The following is a 15110-nucleotide window of genomic DNA, read 5'->3' as shown; positions in this document are numbered from 1 at the left end:
TTGAATAAAACCCCAAACCTCTTTCTTCAATAGGCACCGGGACAACAACTCCTAAGGAGGATAGATCCTGCATGCATCCTAGAAAGGCATCCCTCTTTTCTGGTCTGGTAGACAGATTTGAGAGATGGAATCTGCCCCTTGGCAGATGAGATTTGAAGCCTATCTTGTATCCCTGAGATACCACCTCCAGGACCCATGGATCCTGTATGTCCTTGAACCAGGCATCTGAAAAAAGAGACAGTCGCGGATTGGGGGCCGCCCCTTCATGCCGACTTGTTCTTGGCAGGCTTCTTATTTTGCTTGGATTTATACCAGGACTGAGCCGGCTTCCAAGTACTTTTGGGTGTCTCCGGCTTGGAGGAGGATTCGTTGTCAGAACGAAAGGAACAAAAATTAGAAGATTGTTGTCCCTTAGACTTGTTCTTCGTATCTTGCGGTAGGAAGGCACCCTTGCCTCCGGTAACCGTAGAAATAATGGAGTCCAGGCCTGGACCAAATAAAATCTTTCACTTGAAGGGAAGAGAAAGGAGTCTGGACTTAAAAGTCATATCCGCAGACCAAGACTTCAACCAGAGCGCCAGGCAAGCTGGGACCGCAAAGTCAGAGGCCTTTGCATTTAGGCAAATAATTTGCATGTTCGCATTACAGATAAAAGAATTAGCAATTCTCAGAGCTTTAATTCTGTCTTGAATATCCTTTAGGGGAGACTCCACCTCAATGAGTTCTGACAAAGTCGCACCAGTAGGTAGCCACTCTGGCAACCGCAGCAACTGCAGCTGCCGGTTGTAACAAAAATCCTGTACGTTGAAATATCTTTCTCAAAAAGGTTTCTATTTTCTTATCCATTGGCTCTTTGAACGAAGAACTATCCTCAAGAGGTATAGTAGTACGTTTAGCAAGCGTAGAGATAGCACCATCCACGTTAGGAATAGAGCAACCACAAATCCAGTTGAAATTCCGGGACCAGGAACAACTTTTTAAAAGTAGACGAGGGGGAAAAGGAAGAACCAATTTTTGTCCATTCGTTCTTAATAAGTTCACCATCTTAACCGGCACAGAAAAAGTTAAAGGAATTTTCTTGTCTTAAACTCTGTCTAATTTAGGTATCATAGGTTCTTTAGGTATCGCGGCCTCTGGAACCTCTAATGTAGACAGAACCTCCTTTAATAAAAAACGCAAGTGCTCAATTTTAAATCTAAAGGACGGTTCCTCCACAGCAGGAGGCTTAGACGCTAAGGACTCCGACCCAAAAAGTTCATCCTCTAAAGCTACAGAGGATTACTCATCATCGGATAACTGGGACATAATAGCTAAATCCAATAAATATTTAGATGACTCCGGGTCAGGAGAGATATGTTTAACCTTTCTCTTGCGTTTGTTAGAGCAAGGTAATGCACTGAGGGCCGCAGACACCGCCGTTTGTAACTGCACGGCAAAGTCCGCAGGAAGAAGGCCCCCTCTGGATGGAGGATTAGATGTGCTATGGGGAACTGCATGTGGAGTGGATAATGTATCAATGATAGTAATCTCATGGGATGCCGAGTCCTGAGAGGTAGATGGCTCAGAGGAACTAAGAGCCTTAGCAGTCTTGTCTCCCTTCTTAGACTTTATAATGGTGTTAAGGCAAGTGGAACATAATTGAGTGTGCGGGAAAACCACGGCCTCCTCACAATATAAACAGGTATGATTTAGTACAGAAGGAGTACCTTCTAACATGTCAGAGTCCTCCATAGCTCAGTTTATACCCACAGAAGGACACAAATAAAAACATTTTTTATTATAGAAAACTGCGCCTTTATACTCCCAATGGCTGGGGCACTCAGCACCTCCTAGACCCAGACAGTTAACCCCTTAATGACCACAGCACTTTTCCATTTTCTGTCCGTTTGGGACCAAGGCTATTTTTACATTTTTGCGGTGTTTGTGTTTAGCTGTAATTTTCCTCTTACTCATTTACTGTACCCACACATATTATATACCGTTTTTCTCGCCATTAAATGGACTTTCTAAAGATATCATTATTTTCATCATATCTTTTAATTTACGATAAAAAAAAATATAAAATATGAGGAAAAATTGAAAAAAAATACACTTTTTCTAACTTTGACCCCCAAAATCTGCATCTACAACCACCAAAAAACACCCATGCTAAATAGTTTCTAAATTTTGTCCTGAGTTTAGAAATACCCAATGTTTACATGTTCTTTGCTTTTTTTGCAAGTTATAGGGCCATAAATACAAATAGCACTTTGCTATTTCCAAACCATTTTTTTAAAACATTAGCGCTAGTTACATTAGAACACTTATATCTTTCAGGAATCTCTGAATATCCATTGACATATATATATATATATTTTTTTTTAGTAGACATCCCAAAGTATTGATCTAGGCCCATTTTGGTATATTTCATGCCACCATTTCACCGCCAAATGCGATCAAATAAAAAAAATTGTTCAGTTTTTCACAAATTTTTTCACAAACTTTAGGTTTCTCACTGAAATTATTTACAAACTGCTTGTGCAATTATGGCACAAATGGTTGTAAATTGTTCTCTGGGATCCCCTTTGTTCAGAAATAGCAGACTTATATGGCTTTGGTATTGCTTTTTGGTAATTAGAATGCCACTAAATGCCACTGCGCACCACACGTGTATTATGCCCAGCAGTGAAGGGGTTAATTAGGGAGCATGTAGGGAGCATTTGGGGGTAATTTTAGCTTTAGTGTAGTGTAGTAGACAACCCCAAGCATTGATCTAGGCCCATTTTGGTATATTTCATGCCACAATTTCACCGCCAAATGCGATCAAATTAAAAAAAACGTAACATTTTTCACAATTTTAGGTTTCTCACTGAAATCATTTACAAACAGCTTGTGCAGTTATGGCACAAATGGTTGTAAATGCTTCTCTGGGATCCCCTTTGTTCAGAAATAGCAGACATATATGGCTTTGGTATTGCTTTTTGGTATTTAGAAGGCCGCTAAATGCCGCTGCGCATCACACGTGTATTATGGCTAGCAGTGAAGGGGTTAATTAGGTAGCTTGTAGGGAGCTTGCAGGGTTAATATCACATTTAGTGTAGAGCTCAGCCTCCCACCTGAAACATCAGACCCCCTGATCCCTCCCAAACAGCTCTCTTCCCTCCCCCACCCCACAATTGTCCCCGCCATCTTAAGTACTGGCAGAAAGTCTGCCAGTACTAAAATAAAAGCTATATTTGTTTTTTTTGTGTGTTTTTAAAAAAAGCATATTTACATATGCTGCTGTGTACTATCCCCCCTTAGCCCCCAACCTCACTGATCCCCCCCAAACAGCTCTATAACCCTCCCACTCTAACTTAATCTGCGCCATCTTGGGTACTGGCAGCTGTCTGCCAGTACCCAGTTTAGAAGAAAACATGCTTTTTTTTTCATTTTTACTAAACTTTTCTGTAGTGTAGCTTCCCCCCACACCAAACCAACCCCCCACCCCTCCATGATCTCTTTTTGTGCTTTTGCACAAACAAGATTTGGGCATTTCTTACTAAAAATATTTTCCGTAGTGTAGCGGTTCCCACCCGCTCCCGCTCGTGCACGCGCCCGCCCGCCACCCTCCGTGCACGCGCGCGCGCCCGCGCGTGTCCCCTAACGGTCCTGCCCCCGATCCCGCCCCCCTTGACATCACAGCGCACACCGATGGCCGCCCACCCGCCTCCCAAGCCGGCTCCCACCCACCAACGATACTGGCCATCGATGTCCGGTGCAGAGAGGGCCACAGAGTGGCTCTCTCTGCACCGGAAGGCCATGTAAGGTTATTGCAGGATGCCTCCATATCGAGGCATCACTGCAATAACTGGAAAGCAGCTGGAAGCGAGCAGGATCGCTTCCAGCTGCTTTCCACACCGAGGACGTGCAGGGTACGTCCTCAGGCGTTAACTGCCTTTTTTTTGAGGACGTACCCTGCACGTCCTCGGTCATTAAGGGGTTAACAGAGGAAACACTCTCCTCAGGTTCAAGTCTCAGCTGGAATGGAAGAAATGAATATAGACCACACCCAGTCACACAGAGTGCAAGACAGTACTTCCCCTGTTATTACAAGTACAGCAAGTAATAGGAACTGTGCAAAAGTGAAACTTAAAAGTGAAACCTGTTTGTTCCAGCCAAAAACACATAGTCTACCAGCCCAGGAAAAAATCACACAAAGCAGCATGTAAATAATTAATACAATGATTTATTAACCCCAACTGTTCAATAAACCCCCTTCAGATGATATTAACCCTGGATCCTATCAAGGTATAAAGGAGCCACACTGTGACCCTGATATAGCGTTTTATGTGTAAAAATGTAAATGATCTTACCTCCAGGATTCATGCTGTGGAACAGAACACAGCCTCTCAAGTGTGACAGTCTTATAGCACTGCTCCTGACATGGACTTGAGTGAGAGAAAGCAGGTAGTGAGACATGTCAACACTGATTGCTTAGGAGCTGTTTGCAGTAGTCTGAATTGTTTCGCAGAAAAACCTTTCCTGTATCTCCAGACTCTAACTTTCATCAATACTCTCACTGAGAGGTTGACATAACTACTTAAAACTCCAGTCCTACTCTCCGAATCTTCTGCCACCTCTCTGCCACCTAATAACGTGACGAAAGGCAAATAATGACTAGGGTAATGAGGAAGTGGGAGGGATATTTAAGCCTTTGGCTGGGGTGTCTTTGCATCCTCCTGGTGGCCAGGTGTTGTATTTTCCAACAGTAAGGAATGAAGCCATGGACTCTCCCTATCTTAGAAAGGAAATTAAAGGAAATTGTGTATAGTATCTGGACTTAGTCTTATCCTCTTAGCCTCTCATAAGTTAAACCGAGATCTCTCTACACGGTCAGAAATAAATAAGGCCAAAAAAGTAATGAGTTGCGCTATTGAAAGCTGAGGATGCCAAGTTAGATAAGTTAGAATAATTTCCTAGATAATATGTGAATCAAAAATAGATTAAATTCAATTGCATAAAAAGGTTTATTAACCCTAAACAGAGTGATATAGTACAATCCTTAATTTAAAAGCAGCAAAATATAAAAGACGAATAAAAAAGAATATAGTTGTGGCCACAACATATAGAGCATATGTCTATCCTTAATGCATATAATATATTTGCATAAGTTAGCTATAACAATATTATTAGGTCGTTTGACATTTAAAAGAATTATGAGGCTTTAAAATCAGCCGTTATAGCATGAAAAATGCAATATCTCAGGACAAATAAAGGATACAGTTGTTTCAAAAGTACTGACAATATTCAGCCTAAAATAGATACATATAACAAGCCACTGAGTGATTTGTGTTTTAAAAAAAGGGAAAAAAATAAAATGATGACAATATTTCCAAAGTTCCGTATAACTCTTTATATAATTTTTAAGTGTCTCTTTGTGATATCCCTGTGTGAGCAGATTTGTATGGATCAATAAATATCTCCCTTAATTCAAATCCGGTTAAATTAAAGTGTTGAAAAAAGATATTGTCCACCTTGTGTTTAAGGTTGTTTGAATTAACAGGTAAAATAGGTTGTTTGAATTAACAGGTAAAATATACCAAGTGGAAGTCCTTTTAAAAGTATAAAGAATCATGAATTGGTGTTGGTAGTATTAGTTCCTGACCAGTCAGGTGTTTTAAGATGAGTATCGTTGGATCCCTGTGCAGGCTTGGAGGTTATGTTTCAGCTATGTGGCAGACTTACCTTGCTGTGTGTACTCCTCGCTAACGGCGTTCTCCGTGTGTGGCGGGATACTTACAGCGTCTTCACTGCCTCGGTCTCACAGCCTGGTCATCTGACCTTGGTATCGCCTATCAGAGGATTATTTTCACAGAGTCTCCTTTTAGGAGTGTCTTTAGCCTCCGTTAGTTTTCAAATTGTAGGTACTGATATTCCTTAGATGTAGGTAGTGTCCAGAAGTTAAACTTCTACGCGTTTCAGCGTTTGGATGCCTTTATCAAGATGACTTATGGGATGTGGTGTTGTCCTATATATACACCTGTAAATGCCCGGATGTGTTAATGGTCTTCTTAAAGTGATATACACTGATAAGTAAAAAGTCTCAAAATAGATCATAAAGGGATATTTCCAAAAAATTTTAAATTGTTTCCAAACAGCTTGTTAACTTAAAGGTATCATTGAATTAATAAAACAGTGTATGGAGTTGTGTTCTTTTCTGTTCCATCCATTATTATGATGATTCTGCTTATAAGGTTTTTGTAAGTGAAAAAGGTTTGGCTATTCTGGCATATAAACATCTAAAAATATATAGAAATATAAAAATATAGCGGCATGTTATTATTCTGTTCATTGCTCAATATATTATCATTTGTTTACATATGTCAGCAATCCAGCAAGTATCTTATTCTCTGAGTTATACCAATAAGTAAATGGAAAGATTTGATAACATAATCAAAATAATGAAAAATTGAAAAACAGTCTACAGTAAATGACAATAAAAGTACATCAGAAGCATAATGAAAATCATAATAAAACTCTTGGGATATCAGAAATAAAAATATAATCATTCTTTATATCGTTGAACCACATATTCTATTTGTGTTGAATCCATAACAAGTATTACATAAATTATAGTAATATAGTTTTTTGTTTAATCATGAAAGAAAAGAGAGGTATCAGAATATTTTTCCAGTTATCTCCCAAGTCATCATTATATATATTATATAAAGTTACTAAACTGCATATTATTAAATGTTTACTCTGCACCACAAGGTTTTGTTATTGAGGGAAGTGGGACAAGAGGACAACAATATCTGTAATGCAGCCAGCACTGACACCTACTAAGAACAGAAGTACCAGGAGTAGGCAAGATATGGGGACAAAGTGTTGACCAGTGTAGAAGGATTGCAGGCCACTTCCACTGCAGTGTTAAAAGCAGTCAGCTCCTTAGGCAGGGATAGGATAATGTAAGGCTTCCCAAGAACCATCTTAAGCAAGACCACAATACTACGTGGAACCAAACTTGGAGATGTGGAACCCATTTTTGAACAGCAGAGGGCTATCCATGCTATGGCATTCTTTCAGTCATTGGGACATTAACAGAGATGAGTGGACCATGATTGATCAGTTAGTGGCAGTCCCTTAATCTTTGTTGGGATCTTACTTCTTGAGCAAGATGGATGCCTTCTTTGAAAATAGTGAAGTGGTTCCTGATGGCATACTAATAGTAATAGTGATGTAGCAGGAACTTATCACTAGGCTCAATGAAACATTAAAAGGCTACATGCATGAGCATCTGGAGAGATTTCCATCATGTATGATCCCAGAATAAAGTGGAAAATGGCTCTCCGAAATAATAGCCTGTCAAATGATTTGCAAGGTATGTGCAATCCAAGAAAAAGGGGTAAATGCTATTTGAGGGAGAAGTGCAGCAGCAGGAAACAGATATTATTGCATCTCCTTCCAGAAACTGCAGTAACAGCACAACACAGTTGAGTGGAGCAGATGCGTTTTGTTATTACACTTCTTGCTGGAACCCACTAAACCCCCCTAAAGAAAAGCGAGTTGTGCCTCGCTTATTTTGCTTAACCTCCTTTGACCCCTACGGCAGACCCTTTGAGCTATTGGGATGACAAGAGGAATGTGTGGCCTCCCCTATCTATAGTAGCTCATGAGCTCTTCTATTCCAACCACCGTGCAATGACAATGCACTCACAACTTGCACTGCAACTTATGGACAAATTGCATTTCTGAAGTTCAACCATTTAAAGTTTACCCTGCCCTGAGCTATGATGTTGATTTTCATTTGGAATGTTTTGCAATACTGCTCCTCCTACTAGACTCCTCTGCTACTGAGGTGAAATGAAAAGCATTTAAAAGCCACCTCCAATACTGCTACTACCTGTTGCTGCCCCCAAGATTCAGCTAGTTAAATGTATAGAGAAGGCTAAAATCCCGTCTTGTTCAAGCCCAAGAATTTCACCTCTAGGGAATGGCACATACCCCTGAGCCATGGGCGTCCCTTTTAATGATGGGTACAGCTGGCTGATCTTAAATATATATATAAGTAACAGGTGGGCTGCTCTATTGTAAAATGCTCAGGCCTATTTTTGGCCCAAGCCCAATATATATAATGTAATTTGAAAATAACATTAGTTTGTGGCGTTTGTTCATTACAGTACTGGAATTATCAAAAACAAGTGTGGCACACAACTATCAGAGCAAATACAGATTTTTGTATATATTGCGTGTTTTCATTCGTTCATGCCAAAAACGAACCACAATTTATACCACAATTTAAGTTCCCATGCAAATGACAAAAAGCATGGAAGCATAATAAACCCTATCTACCTCTATATAATTTAATAAAATATTAATGCAATATGTTTTTTGATACAGGATTTAATTTCTGAATTGTCATACTTTTTAACTTTTGATTCGAAGCTTAATCTGTGACATAAGTTTCCTTTTCCCATTGAATTTCCTACGTTTTCTATTGTAAAGTTTGTGTATGTGTGAGATGAAACAATTCTCTTAAAACGTCAATTTTTGCATGCAAATCTTTTTTAATTATGTGATTTAGTTTAATTAATATTTTTTTTTCCAAATGACTTGGATGCCCTTTTAAACTGTAGCTGTACTGCTATGCAGTTCTAATATGTTCATATTTACCTCTGTTTTTTTTGGTGTGTGAGAATCCTTACTCATACTGTGATGTGGAGAGGGCATACAGCGGGTTAGGGACCGGAGCCGCGCTGTAAAGTGAAAACCGCCTTAAAGTGAAACAAGGCAGTTTTAGCTTTCTTTTCACTTGTCAGTGTGTTTAAAAACATGTTTTAACTAACTTATATTAGGGGTGCAATAGTGCTAATTTAGTTTAACACTAGCACAGCACAGTATTCAATAAATACTGTACCTGTAAAATAGTGACAATACTGTAGTAAAATTTGCCAGACTATAGCACTGAGACACAAATTGCACTGTAATGCTGTAAACAGAGTGAACTGGGCATAACAAAATGGTGCCAGTCACTTTTCTCGCAATCTCACGAAGATTACATCACTGTTTTAAAATCCTTGGAGGGTGAACTTCAGCTCCACAAAGCGCTGTATTAGCGAAGCGCTGTAAAGTGAAGCGCTGTAAAGTGAGGTATACCTGTAGTGTGTCACAATATCTAAGAATGTGATTTCCCAGCCATGATAAATTCTACATTTATTGCATATACAACACTATGTTTATTTTATTAATTTTTTACTATTGATTACATCAATTTTCTACTTATATACCTGTGTTTAAAGGTGACAATACTGCTTTCAAATAAGCAAATTATCCCTAAGACTAAAATGAATTACTATGGGCTCCATTTATCATTCATTCTTGATAAACGACTTTCAGTTCTCCTATCAGTTCTCCGCAGCTCGTCTTTGGAGAGGCGCACATATGCGCCCATATCTTTCATAGAAACGGTAATATTTTACCGCCAATTTCCAAAGCCAAGATGCGTCAGATAAACGATAAATCTCTCCATTAGTATTATATATGCGCCTTATTTATCATTAGAAATACTCCCAAATAGACTTGATTTTTGTATAGAACCTGTTTAACTTTTTTTTTTTTTTTTTATTGAAATCTAACTTGTTTAAACCACCACTGTGTATTTCATTATTTAAATACAAACCTAATTTAATTTTAAAGTAATAAAATAAATATATCATTATTTTCTTTTTAAATTATGACAAAACATGTAACTGAATACATGTAATTTAATCAATCAATGCATTTTTTTGGTTTTAGTTATGTGTGAGAAAGCTTTATATTTATTTTACACATGCTACAATTATAATATAATAACTGATGTTTTAAACAATAGCACCTTTATCTTCTTCCACACCCCCTGCAGTACTTATGACTCCTATAGATATGCAAAAATGTCAGTGGTGACCCAAAATATGTTAATAACTATGGACATGTATCACATCTCAACTTGATATAATTTATTGTTAGCTTTAGACTGATAAGCTTGTCTTCCTTTGCAAATAGAAATTAATAGGACACCAAATTTTTATTTTCAAATAATATATTTATTATAAAACATACAATAAAAAAAATGTTATCTTCATATTCATTGATTTAAAAATATATTATCAAAAGAAAATTTACATCGTCTGAATAAATTGAATAATTTCAACACCATGTTCTTGTCTTATTTAATCTTGTTTAAAGTGGCTTTCCTGCATGCTGCTTAGATTTCATTTTTTTTTAATTAGACCTCTTCTCAAACATTTGCACAAAATATGACAAATAACCTTGTTATATGGGAGTTGTCCAGTATTTTGTAATAATATATTATTAATGTGAATGAAAAATACAAAAATATTAGACATGTGCATTTCGTTTAGTTCTGAATCAAAATTCAGATGAATTCGCCAAATTCGGAGATTCGAATCGATTCGAATTTTCAAATTACCCTAGCAACGAAACTAAACTAATTTGAATGCATTTGTAACAAATAAATCCGAATTAGTTCAGATTTATTTGTTACATTCGAATGGCCATGGACTAATCACAATTCAGTATGAAAATTAAATTAATGAAATTTAGTGAGATAGAACAGAGATAATTCCGTTTGTGTAACTTGGAACCATCTGAATCAACATAACACATAGCGAACTTATGAATTTACAAATTTATTTCAATTCAAATGTATCCGAATTCGAATCGATCCGAAACGAAATAAAAAAAAATCCAAATTGGTCCGAATCGAACCAAAACAAATTTTTCCACTGTCTAAAAAATATGTGTAAGGCAAGGTATACATAAAATAAACTATGGAATATATAACATGTATTTCTTATGAAACATGCATTAGAAACCATACTATTTCACTCAGCACACATAGGACTAGATTACAAGTGGAGCGCAAAATATCGCTTTCGCAAAAGCATTTCCCCCCGCTCCACTGAGTAATATCAGCACACGCTCACGAGAGCGCGCTGTCATAAGCTCCAATGGGAGCCTTGTTCTCATGGTGTGAGAGTAGTGCAGCGAAGGGGGTAACTCGAGCAGCGATGGCAGCAAATTGTAAATATATATCTATATGCTTATATACATATATATTTATGCTTTGCCTAACCACTCTATTGGAATATCCTCAAACCTACTTAAAGTGACTTTGACCTCTGCTTTGCCTGACGATTCTAACGGAATATTCTCTGCCTGCTTTAAAGTGATACTGACCTCTGCTTTGCCTGACAACTCTAACGGATTATCCTCTGCCTGCCAGTCTACAATATAATTGTTATTGCTTTAAAAGACAGATAATCCCTTTATTACCCATCCCCCAGTTTTGCATAACCAACACAGTTATACTAATATACTTTTACCTCTGTGATTACCTTGTATCTAAGCATCTTCTGACAGCCCCTGATCACATGACTGTGACTATATAAAATCTATTTTTGCATTTAGCATTGTGTTGTGCTAACTCTTAAATAACTCCCTGTGCCTGAGCACAGTGTTATCGATATGGCCCACAGTCTCTTGTAGTTAAAAGCAATTTAAAAAACATGTGATAAGAGGCAGCCCTCAAGGGCTTAGAAATTAGCATATGAGCCTACCTTGCTTTAGTTTCAACTAAGAATAACAAGAAAACATCACGTCATACGTGCTCGTGCACAATTTCCCCATAGTAATCAATGGGGAGAGCCGGCTGAGAAAAAGTCTAACACCTGCAAAAAAGCAGCGTAAAACTCAGTAACGCAGCCCCATTGATTCCTATGGGGAAATAAAAGTTATGTCTACACCTAACACCCTAACATGAACCCGAGTATAAACACCCCTAATCTTACACTTATTAACACCTAATCTGCCGTCCCCAACATCGCTGCCACCTACATTATATTATTAACCCCTAATATGCCGCTCCGGACACCGCCACCACCTACATTATAGTTATGAACCCCTAATCTGCTGCCCCCAACACCGTCGACACCTACATTATTTTTATTAACCCCTAATCTGCTGCCCCCAATGTCGCCGCAACCTACCTACACTTTTTAGCCCCCAACGTCGCCGCCACTATAATAAACATATTAACCCTTAAACTGCCGCACTCCCACCTCGCAAACAATAGTTAAATATTATTAACCCCTAATCTGCCGGCCCTAACATCGCCGCCACCTACCTACATATATTAACCCCTAATCTGCCTCCCCCAACGTCGCCGCCACTATATTAAAGTTATTAACTCCTAAACCTAAGTCTAACCCTAAACCTAACACCCCCTAACTTAAATATAATTATATATAAAGTAACCCCCCCACCCACACAACCCCCCAAAATAAAAAAAAACCTAAGTCTAAAAAAACCTAAAGGGGCATTTGTATGGGCAATCAGCTCTTTTGCTGCCCATTAAAATAAAAAAGCCCTAATCTAAAAAAATGGCCACCTCCGCCCCGCGGCCAACTCCGTGACGCGCCATCTTTGCTCCGGATGAAGCTAGAAGATGTCCCTGGACTGGATGAAGATGTCGCCGCCTGGAAGAAGACCTTCACCGCCAGACCTCAGGAATGGTGAGTACCTATTTGGGGGTTAGACTAAGTGTTTTTTTTGTTTGTTTTTTTGGGTGTTTTTTTTTAGATTAGGGCTTTTTTATTTTAATGAGCAGCAAAAGAGCTGATTGTCCTTTTAAGTGCAATGCCCATACAAATGCCACTTTAGGGGCAATGAGTAGCTTAGGTTTTCTTAGACTTAGTTTTTTTTTTATTTTGGGGGATTTTGTGTGGGGGGGTACTTTTAGGGGGTAATTTGTACTTTATTTAGGTAAAAGAGCTGATCGCTTTAGGGCAATGCCCTACAAAAGGCCCTTTAAAGGGCTATTGGTAGTTTAGTGTTAGATTAGGGGATCTTCTTATTTTGAAGGGGCTTTTTTATTTTTATAGGGGTATTAGTTTAGGTTTAAAAAAATATTTTGGATAATTATGTTTACTTTTTTCTGTATTTTTTTTTTTGTTTGTAATTTTACATCACTTAAAAAAAAATAGACTAGTATTTAATAAGTTGACTAGAGGATATCACATAAATATCTGCTGTATATGCTGTATAACCCCAGCAGAAGCCACAGGAGCTATAATGCATAATTTAGTTTACTTTAGCTGTTTTAACACTGAGATGGGCACCACATGCATGTTTATGATGGCAAATTAAAGGCTGAAACAAGTGCCACTTGGCATGTATCATATGCTGTGTGCACTGTGCAGAGAGCATACCTATCAATGGACGCCCACACACACACTGACACGTGATGTGTGTTCATGGCTCTAATATAGACTTAAAAAAAACTAAAGCAAAGGCGTTTATTACTACTTTGCTGCTACTGATCTGTTAAAAAAACAAGGTATAATTTGTGTAGGAGCGTAAAGAGAAGCGCTCACCAGGGATAAACAACAGCTCAGTAGCTTGTTCTATGGCAAGTTACCACCTAGGAGCAGCCTCTTTTAGCGCAATTGTGCGTTTGACACAGAACTTTTCTAAAGTACATCAGTCTGATCCAACCTAGTAAGGCCAGTCCAGAGCAGAAATTCCAGGCAATTCTCCACTGAACAAGGGAAATTGCAACCCCAGAAGATAGTTTTGGCCTTCTGTAGACCTTGTCAGCGAGGTGCAGCCATACCATACCCCTCTAAGCACAATGGGCAATGAGCCATTTGATTTCCCCATCACCCTTAGGGAGACTTCTCCAGGGTCATGATACAAATGCATAAAGAAAGAGTATCGCTCTACCAGGAATGATCAACAGCTCAGTAGCCTGTTCTATGGCGAGTTAACACCAAGAAGGAGCCTCTTTTAGCCCAGTTGTGCTATTACTAAGTTGTGTAGCTACCTTACAGGAAAACAAGTTGAGATTTATGTGTAAGAAATAAAAATAACTAAAACAGCTTTAGCACATGGGTGCAAAATGGCTCAGAAGTCAACGGGTTAAAGAAGGATTTTTATTCACAGTATTTCTTCACATTAAAGAAGAAATTGTTTTTTTTTCTGTGATTTTTAGTAAGGTATGAAATACTTTCAGCATTTATATATGGAAGTATTTACCAACTATTCACTGAAGCTAGATCTATGCCTTATTAACAGGGAGAGATTATTACTACTAATTGGTTTTATGCAAATGCATTGAGTATATTTATGACAACCACTAGCCTGTGGCTTCCATGCTCTATTTTAAGGAAAAATTCTCATTACACGTTAAAGCCAGGACAGGCTTCTTCACATAATATTTCTGTTCTAGTTAGGATTAAAATATGCATTTTCTAGCATATTTTACCATGCGCTTTTGTTAAAAATAGGACAGACTTTAGATATCACTGTAATGGAATTTGAAAGAATTTTTTCATAAGGTTTTTGATGGTTCATATGTTTGACTTTTAGTGCCCACTCTTAAAGGGGCATGCAACCCAACCTATTTTTTCATGATTCAGATAGAACATGAATTTTTAAATAACTCTTGTTTACTTCATTTCTGAAATGTGTTTTGTTCTCTTGATATCCTTTGTTGAAGGAGTAGCAATGTGCTACTATGAACTCGTCAAACACATCTGATGAGCCATTAACAAAAAGTATATGCAAGCAGCCACTAGTGCATTGCTGCTGCTAAGCATACCTAGGTATGCTTATCAACAAAGGATACATGCACCTAGATTACAAGCTTTGCGTTAGAGGCTATGCGGTGCTAACGAGCAGTTTTGTCTCACCGCTCACTTACATGCAGTGCTGGTATTACGGGTTTTTACAAACCCCTCGTTAAAAGGCAAGAAGTGAGCGTTGAGCAAAATTTTGCTCATTACCGCACTCCAATACCAGCGCTGCTTAAGTCAGCGGTAAGCTGGTCATACGTGCTCGTGCACGATTTCCCCATAGTAATCAACGGGGAGAGCCGTCTTAGAAAAAGTCTAACACCTGCAAAAAAGCAGCGTAAAACTCAGTAACGCAGCCCCATTGATTCCTATGGGGAAATAAAAGTTATGTCTACACCTAACACCCTAACATGAACCCTGAGTCTAAACACCCCTAATCTTACACTTATTAACCCCTAATCTGCCGTCCCCAACATCGCCGCCACCTACATTATATTATTAACCCCTAATATGCCG

This window comes from Bombina bombina, chromosome 1 (assembly GCF_027579735.1).
Source record: "Bombina bombina isolate aBomBom1 chromosome 1, aBomBom1.pri, whole genome shotgun sequence".
NCBI lineage: Eukaryota > Metazoa > Chordata > Amphibia > Anura > Bombinatoridae > Bombina > Bombina bombina.
The sequence above is the reverse complement of the archived record's forward strand: the minus strand, read 5'-3'. Positions refer to the sequence as shown.